Source organism: Octopus bimaculoides, chromosome 7 (assembly GCF_046866305.1).
Source record: "Octopus bimaculoides isolate indiv1 chromosome 7, ASM4686630v1, whole genome shotgun sequence".
NCBI classification, from domain to species: Eukaryota; Metazoa; Mollusca; class Cephalopoda; order Octopoda; family Octopodidae; genus Octopus; species Octopus bimaculoides.
Window position 1 is genome coordinate 19,213,637 of NC_142934.1, and position 10,000 is coordinate 19,223,636.

At 37.0% G+C, this 10,000-nt stretch overlaps 1 long non-coding RNA gene across 1 annotated transcript in view; it reads left to right on the forward strand.

Moving 5' to 3' along the window:
- LOC128248292 (uncharacterized) overlaps window positions 1-10,000 on the forward strand; it is a 17,831-nt gene that overhangs the window by 125 nt on the left and 7,706 nt on the right. Inside the window, exon 2 of the long non-coding RNA XR_008264528.2 lies at window positions 6,248-6,341. This is a non-coding gene — a long non-coding RNA (uncharacterized LOC128248292). The remainder of the gene's footprint in view (window positions 1-6,247; window positions 6,342-10,000) is intronic.

Consider the following 10,000-nt stretch of genomic DNA (forward strand, 5'->3'; position numbering starts at 1 on the left):
TCTCTCTCTCTCTAGGCTGACGTTTTTGTTACTGCTGCTGCTACTGTTGTTGGTGTTATTGTCTCTGCTGTTACTGTATACAGTGTGTGTGTGTGGTGCAAGTTCTGCACAGACTATACTGCTATAAGTGTGTTTGTCTGTAAGAACTTATGCACACGTGTGAGAGAGAGAGAGTGTGTGTGTGTGTGTGTTTGTGTGTGTGAACATTTATGATGCTATACTTTTTAAGTTTTAGAAGAAGTATAATTCTAAAAAGCTACACTTGTGTGTAAGTTCTTATACACAAGTGGATACGTATGCATAATAGTGTTAGGTTTAGATATAATATACTTCTACACGGATGTTTTTTTTATATTTAACTATGTTGTATATTTCTATGTGTTTGTGCTTCTAAGAGTATATAATATTTTCCGAGTATATCTTTATAAGGTTCTGTTTATAATAGTTTATATATACATATGTGTGTATATGCGTATATAAATTTCAGAGAGTGTATTTCAATAAGAGTGTGGCAAGAAGAGTTTATATACAAATGTGTTCAAATGTATGCATGTATGTATGCATGCATGTATGTATGTATGTATGTATGTATGTATGTATGTATGTATGTATGTATGTATGTATGTATGTATGTATGTATGTATGTATATGAGTGTGTGTGTGTGCGTATGTATGTAAGTAGGCATGTATGTATGTGTAAACATGCATTAATTTTACAGAAAGTATTTTTATATAAGGGTGTGTCTGTAAGACTATATATATATATATATCCATGAGTGTATATGTATGTGTGTGTGTGTATGCCTATATGAGAGTAAGTTAAATGCGTATATTGAAGTAGACAGGCACACATAGTGTATATACATATGTGTGTATGTATGTGCATGCATACCTGTATTTGTATGTATGTATATGTGTGTGTGTGTGTGAATTTAAATATACACACTCACACGTGCGCGCATGCGCACCCCCACCCACAGACACACACACACACATCTTTTATAAATACATATCCTTTACTTTGTCCAGTCACTGGACTGTGGCTATGCAGGAGTACTGCAATGAATGGTCTAATCAAATAAACTGACTCCAGAAGGTACATTTTTTTAAAGCCTAGTACTTATTCTACCAGTCACTTTCGCTAAACAACTAAGTTACAGGGATGTAAACAAACCCACATTGGTTGTCCAGCCAGCAAATGTATACACAAATACTCTTACATGCATACATACATACATATACAACAGGCTTCTTTCAGTTTCTGTCTATCAAATACACTCTCAACACTTTGGTCTGCCTAGAGCAGGGCTGGCCAACCTGAGGCCCGCAGGTCGCATGCTGCCTGCAGACTTTTGTCTTGTGTCCCGCCATCTTTTGTCTTGCGTCCTGCAGACTTTTATCTTGCGGCCCACTCAATACTTCCTTGAAATGGGTTTATTTAAACAAACATTTAAAAAATTTTATCAAAAATTAAAGATTGTAATGAAAAGTAAAAAAGAAAGCTACTAGGCACAGGAGTGGCTGTGTGGTAAGTAGCTTGCTTACCAGCCACATGGTTCTGGGTTCAGTCCCACTGCGTGGCACCTTGGGCAAGTGTCTTCTATTATAGCCTCGGGCCGACCAAAGCCTTGTCAGTGGATTTGGTAGATGGAAACTGAAAGAAGCCTGTCATATATATATCTGTATGTGTGTGTATATGTTTGTGTGTCTGTGTTTGTCCCCCCAACTTCGCTTGACAACCGATGCTGGTGTGTTTACGTCCCCGTAACTTAGCGGTTCGGCAAAAGAGACCGATAGAATAAGTACTAGGCTTACAAAGTCCTGGGGTCGATTTGCTCGACTAAAGGCGGTGCTCCAGCATGGCCGCAGTCAAATGACTGAAACAAGTAAAAGAGTAAAAAGAGTAAAGAGTGCTGTTTTTGCAATGATAATATTTCATGTTGAATCAACAATCATTCATTCATTATTGTAATAATAGCATGCAAAAGCAAAATGCTTTTAATTCTGTCAGTGTGTAAGTGGCCCTTAAAAAAACTTTCTGTGATTAAAGTGGCCTGTAATGTAATTCAAGTTGGTCAGGCCTGGCCTAGAGCTATAGTACAAAGCACTTTCCCAAGATGCCATGCAATGAGATTGAACCCAGTACTTGCATCTTTAAGTCTAGTACTATATCAGTTTCTTTTGTTGAACTACTAGGTTACCAGCACATAAACAAATCAATGCCAATTGGTGGGAGAAGGACAAACCAGAACATAAAGACAAATATATGTAATATGCACGGACATAAATATACATTTATCATCATCACCATCATTTAACATCCATCTTCCATGCTGGTATGGGTTGGACAGTTTATATATGTGTATATATTTCTACCTATATACGTATACACACATACACACACACACAGAGTCAAATTGAATAAACGAACATTAAATACAACAAAAACAAACAACAAGAGGAGGTGCACATGCAATGCATTAGTTTGACGCTCGGTAAAAAGAGAAAGCATTTGACATTTCAAACGTTGCTTTATGTTGGAAGGGAAAACGGAAAAGTCTAAAGAAGGAAAAAAAAATCACCAACAGCATGTGTGTAGTTACATTACTGATATATATATATATATATATATATATATATATTTACATATATATAATTTAGAGAAAAAACCCACAATTATTGAATTCAGCCATGAAAATCCACAATCACATATAGAAAAATTTAATAAGTAAATACACTAAAAAGACCTATAATAAAAATCAAAAAAGTACAAAGTAATAAATATATATATATATATTTATTACTTTGTACTTTTTTGATTTTCCCATGCCAGCATGAAAAGCAGACGTTAAACGATATATATATAATTAAGCTGACCAGTACCTTGTGAATGAATTTTGTAGATGAAAACTGCGTTGAAGCCTATATATATATATATATATATATATATATACTCTTTTTACTCTTTTACTTGTTTCAGTCTTTTAACTGTGGCCATGCTGGAGCACCACCTTTTAGTCGAGCAAATCGACCCCAGGACTTATTCTTTAGAAGCCTAGTACTTATTCTATCGATCTCTTTTGCCGAACCGCTAAGTTACGGGGACATAAACACACCAGCATCGGTTGTCAAGCGATGTTGGGGGGACAAACATGCACACACACATACAAACATACACACACACATACATATATATATATATATATATATACATATATACGACGGGCTTCTTTCAGTTTCCGTCTACCAAATCCACTCACAAGGCTTTGGTCGGCCCGAAGCTATAGTAGAAGACACTTGCCCAAGATGCCGCGCAGTGGGACTGAACCCGGGACCATGTGGTTGGTAAGCTAGCTACTTACCACACAGCCACTCCTATATATACATACACACACACACACATGTACACACACACATATACATGCATATATATCTATGTCATCATCACCAATCATTATCAACATTTAATGTCCATTTTCCATGCTGGCATGGGTTGGATGGGTTGACAGGGACGAGCAAGGCCAGGTGTTGCACCAGGTTACTTAGTCTGTTTTGGTTTGGTTTCTACAACTGTATACCCTTCTTAATGCTAACCACTTTACAGAATGCACTGGATTCTTTTTATGTGGTACCAACACCAGTGCTTTTTACATGGCACATACGTATATATACATACATTTATATACAAACACAAAGTGAGAGAGAAAGACAGAAAGATAACCAGATAGATTGGTAGATGGATAGATTTACATTTGCATGTATATTGTTGTTGTCATCATTGACATAATCATCATCGTTACCTTCATCCTTTTTATGCCTACTTTCTATACTATCGGACTGGATAGATTTTCTTCACTACATCTCTCCAACTGTTGCAGCCATTCATCATCTCATTTGTGAGGCATGGCATCTTTTGATCAGCTTTCACCATTTCTGCTTATGCCTTCTTTGGTCTTTTGCTTCCACAAATTCCTTCCCCTTGGATAGTTTGGTATTTCCTTACTCAAATGTCATCCACCTCATATATCTCATGTCTTCTCTATTACATGCTACATCTGATTCTTCTTATCCAGTTTCTCTTATAGCTCATTTGTGTCTCTCATTCATGCACTTACTTACTTGCTCAGGTCTTTTGGCCCTTCTTGAAACATAGACCATCAAAGATCTCCCTCTCCTCCCTGTCCTGGCCTTTTCTTCTCCAATTAACCCCAGTCCATTCCATTCCAGTTTTTTCACCTCATTCTCCAGGTGACACCACTAGTATTTCCTGATCCTTTGACCATAATGTTCCACTTAAGAGACTGCCGAGTTATGTTGTGTAGGGGAGCATCTGTATCTGTATTATTCTTTCAACTTTCGACACCAGGGGAGGGAGAAGTCAATTACATAGACTTCAGTACTCAAGTGGTACTTATTTTTATTAACTCCAAAAAGTATGAAAGGCAAAGATGACCCTAGAAGCATTTGAACTCAGAACATAAAGAGCTAGAAGAAATGCTGCTAAGCATTTTAACAGTTCTGCCAGCTTGTCACCTTCTGTCTTTGAATTATATATCCATTGTGATATTGGAGCCATTTTTAATTACCATCATGCCAAGAAATGGTAATTCTGTAATCCTCAACCCCTCTGTAAATTTCAGAATTTGCTGTAAATTATTCAGAAAAATTCAAAATTCTTCTGAAGTGTCTACAGATTTAATCTTATCAAACAGTCATCCAAAAAAAGTAGCCTGTTATTGAATTTACATACATTGGAGTGAACTTCGTCCCCATGGCTTGATCTCTAATTTGTGGATACTTTTCCCTATTGAAAAAGAATGTGTTATTCTTAAGGATACGACAAACAGAATCTAATATAAAGTCCATAGCAAATCCACTGGGAATCTCTTCCTACATTTTTTTTCCAAATATTTGATTACCATTATTCCTAAATCATGTGGAATATTTGTGTGGAAGCTGACTACATCAAAAGTAATGAATTTTCTGTTACTTAGTTTTGATGTAGTAAAGTAAGGATCATGATTACAGAGGTGGCAAAGACATAGGAGCTGTGAGTAGAGGATGGAAGATTTGGAATGATTGGAGTACGATGAAATGAAGTTGAAACAAGAGAGGGAGTTGGCTGGTTTCTAGAAAATTCATGTAGACAAATAGAGGCAGTTAGAAGATCAACAGAGACTATATATATATATATATATATATATATATATATATATATATATATATATATGTATGTATGTATGTATGTATGTATGTAAGCCCAAGGTTAACATAGGTAATTATACTGGTAGTAAAACGGATATTTTTATCCCTTAGACAGTTATTCCAGCCTCTACTAACATATATATATATATATATATATATATATATATATATATATATATATATATCTGTGTATGCATGTATGTACGTACGTACGTATGTATGTATGTGGTATGTGTATGTATATACACACATACAGACACACTCACATACATACATACATACATACATACATATAAATAGCTATGCTGGAGTTGTGTGTTTCAGTAAAAGTGAGAAATCATTATTCAGACCATAATTTAGATAAATGACAGGGGAGACAGGATAATGTTTAGATTTTAGGATCAAAATAAATTTTAGCATCAAAATACATGTGGAGAGAATATTGATTAAACATCAGATTTTTGAATGGAGGTTATACCAAAATTCCTCTTAACAGCAGATTTAGTCTGAAAGAAAAGTTGCATAGAAATATGTGTTCCTTGTAATTAGGGAGACCAATACAGGCATTAAATCAACTAGAAGTGCTCATGGCATCACTTTTTAGCTTCAAGTTAGCCTTTATCAAGTAGACCGGGCATGGGCAACCTTGTCCGAGAAGCAGGCTGTATGAGACATGGCACATCATCAAGTGGGCCACAAATGCTAATTTACATTCGATCCCACATTTAAAAAAAAAAGAAGGGCGGTACCCACAATGCAACAGGCATTAATAAAGGAAGTTAGTCAGGTATGCAATAATTATTCCTCTTTAATCATAAAAATATAACGGGAGTTTTTAAACATCAAATGGTTATGAGGGTCCCACCCACTGAGTAAAACAGGAACCAAAGGGGTCCATAGGCAAAATATGGTTGAGAACCACTGTGTTAAACAGATAATATTGATGGTGGGAGGTTCATTCTGCCAATAAAAGTATGCGTAGGTTGTAGTTCATTTCTTTATTAACTGATTGATTTGTTAGTCTTTTGTTATACTTCTGTAGCCTTTTCAACAAGTTCTCCATGACTGCTGGTTTTCCAGATGTTTGGTCTTTATATATTGGTGATGGCGGCAAAGGAGATGATAGTATGGTGGTGGTAAGTCTTAGTAAATCATGCATATGTATACTCTTTACTCTTTTACTCTTTTACTTGTTTCAGTCATTTGACTGTGGCCATGCTGAAGCACCGCCTTTAGCCGAGCAAATCGACCCCAGGACTTATTCTTTGTAAGCCTAGTACTTATTCTATCGGTCTCTTTTGCCGAACCGCTAAGTTACGGGGACGTAAACACACCAGCATCGGTTGTCAAGCGATGTTAGGGGGACAAACACAGACACACAAACATACACACACCGAGATCGTTGCTGGTTCCCCTGGACTGGCTCATGTGCGGGCGACACATGAAATCTTTCTTTTCTTTTTTTTTTTTGTGCGGGTGGCACATGAAATGCACCATTTTGAGCGTGGCCGTTGCCAGTACCGCCTGACTGGCCTTCGTGCGGGTGACACGTAAAAGCACCCACTACACTCTCCGAGTGGTTGGCGTTAGGAAGGGCATCCAGCTGTAGAAACTCTGCCAAATCAGATTGGAGCCTGGTGTAGCCATCTGGTTTCACCAGTCCTCAGTCAAATCGTCCAACCCATGCTAGCATGGAAAGCGGACTTTAAACGACGATGACATATATACAACGAGCTTCTTTCAGTTTCCGTCTACCAAATCCACTCACAAGGCTTTGGTCGGCCCGAAGACACTTGCCCAAGGTGCCACACAGTGGGACTGAACCCGGAGCCATGTGATTGGTAAGCAAGCTACTTACCACACAGTGTTAATTGTTATTCTTTAGTTCTAAGTCAATCCTGATCAAACAGGCACATGATCAGAGGCACCTCAGATTATGACCATGCAGTTGTACTTTTTTATGTGTCAGGAATGCAGGACTACATTATCATGATATGGCTTCTTCCAAGACACCATTCTTGTTTGGTGTGCATCTATCTGTATGTGTGTATATATATTTGTGCGTGTGTGTGTGTGTTTACACATGTGCATGTATTTATGTGTGTATGTATGTATGAACGTATATATTTTATCTTTTATCTTTTACTTGTTTCAGTCATTAGACTGTGTGGCCATGCTGGAGCATCACCTTGAAGAATTTTAGTCAACCAAATCAACACCAGTACTTATTTCTTTTTTTTTTTTGAAGCCCAGTACATATTTTATTAGTCTCTTCTGCCAAACAGCTAAGTTACAGGGATGTAAAAACTTCAACACCAATTATTCAAGCAGTAGTGGGGGATAAACACACACACACACACACACACACACACACACACACACACACACACACACACACACACACACACTCACACACATAATGAGTTTCTTTCAGTCTACTAAATCCACTCACAAGACTTTGGTCGGCCCAAAGCTTTAGTAGAAGACACTTGCCCAAGGTGCCATGCAGTGGGACTGAACCTGGGACCATGTGGTTGGGAAGCAAACTTCTTAACATACAATGTATTTTTTATTTATCAGCAAAAGTTACAGAGTGACTCAGGAGTCAAGTGTTTCATGCTTTGGCACTTAAGTTACTCTGTAACTTCTGCTGATTAATAAAAAAAATATAAGCGTGGGTATGTGGTAAGGATCTTGTTTCTCAACCACATGATTCTGGGTTCATTCCCACCGCGTGGCACCTTGCGTGAATGTCTTCTACTATAGCCTCTGGCTGACCAAAGCCTTGTGAGTGGATTTGGTGGATGAAAACTGAAAGAAGCTCATCATATATATATATATATATATGGTATTATTCCTGTGATTTTCCACCCTTATGTATCTATTTGTACTATAAGATGAATTCTAGCTCATGCTGAGCACTTCAACTCTAGCCCATCTTTATGTATTGTTATATTAACAATACATAATTATACAAAAATTACAGTTTATATATATATATATATATATATATATATATATATATATATGTATATATTTGTATGTGTGTCTATGTTTGTTCTCCCACCATTGCTTGACAACCAATGTTGGTGTGTTTGTGTCTCTGTAACTTAGCGGTTCGGCTAAAGAGACCAATAGAATAAGTTCTGGGGTCGATTTGTTCAACTAAAGGTGCTGCTCCAGCATGGCCACAGTCAAATGACTGAAACAAGTAAAAGAAGAATACACGTTTTGACTTCTATTTTCCTGTTTGTTTCACATCATCATCATCACCACCACCATCATTATCATCATCATCATCATTTAGCGTCTGCTTTCCATGCTGGCATGGGTTAGATGGTTTGACTGAAAACTGGTAAGCTGGAGAGCTGCACCTGGTTCCAATCTGATTTGGCATGGTTTCTATGGTCGGATGCCCTTCCTCACACCAACCACTCCAAGAGTGTAATGGGGTTTTTTTTTACATGCCACCAGCATTGGCCAGTGTTAGCTCCTTTGTGGCTATATTTCATGCAAAAACAAGGCCAACAATTTCAGGGAGATCATAACTCAATTGCATTTACCCCAGCATTCAACTGGTACTTATTTTATCAACCCTGAAAGAATGAACGGCAAAGTCAACTTCAGCAAAACTTGAACTCAGAACGTCACGACAGACGAAATGCCGCTAAGCATTTTCCCAAGCATGCTAATGATTCTACTAACTCACTGCTCTACCAAACCTAATATGTTGATGCATATGTATATGTGTGTGTATGTGTGTGTGTGTGTGTGTGTGTCTGTATGTGTGTGTACATGTGAGTGTCTGTGTGTTTGTTTGCATTTGTGCTACTTTGAAAATCACCCAGCTACATGTGGTGGCATTGCTGTCATTTCCCCCCTGATAACAGGTTAATCACCGGCTTTGCATATTCAAAGATGTGTGAAATAAAAGACCCCTTTACTTGAAAAACAGGTAATGTTTAGTGACAGAAAGGGCATCTGGCTGTTAAACAATGCCTCAATAATACATTTATCTAGTTGATGCTTGCATGGAAACACAAGCATAAAAATAAATGAAAAAATTAAAACACACACATGTGCATGCATACACACTCACACACACACACACACACACACACACACACACACACAAACACACACATACATATACATATATGACATATATATGCATAAATACATATATGCTAATTATTGATTCATATACAGCTGACACTTTGCCCTGACACTAGTGAGAATTTCTTTTGCGTTTGTTCATGTGAACATTTTCTGTATTTTCTGTGAAATAGGAACACGTATGTATAAGTATTTATAGTTATGTGTGTGTGTGTATGTATGTAAAATACACACACACACACACACAAATAAGATATATATATGCATATATATATATATATATATATATATATATATATATATATATATATATATATATATATCAGCTATACTTATTAATCTACATATACATACATACAATATAGAAGATGGTTATAACATTGTATGCAGGACACACACACACACACACACAAACTCTGCTGTTACTGTATACAGTGTGTGTGTGTGTGTGTGTGTGTGTGTGTGTGGTGCAAGTTCTGCACAGACTATACTTCTATAAGTGTGTTTGTCTGTAAGAGCTTATACACATGTGTGAGTGTGTGTGTGTGTGCTTGTTTGTGCACATGTTTCCCTGCATGGATGTGAATATACACATATTGTATTTATGATTTTTCACAAAGAAACCAGAAATTTTATATAAAGTGGATTTGCAAACAAATTTGCATGCTGGCACCACAAT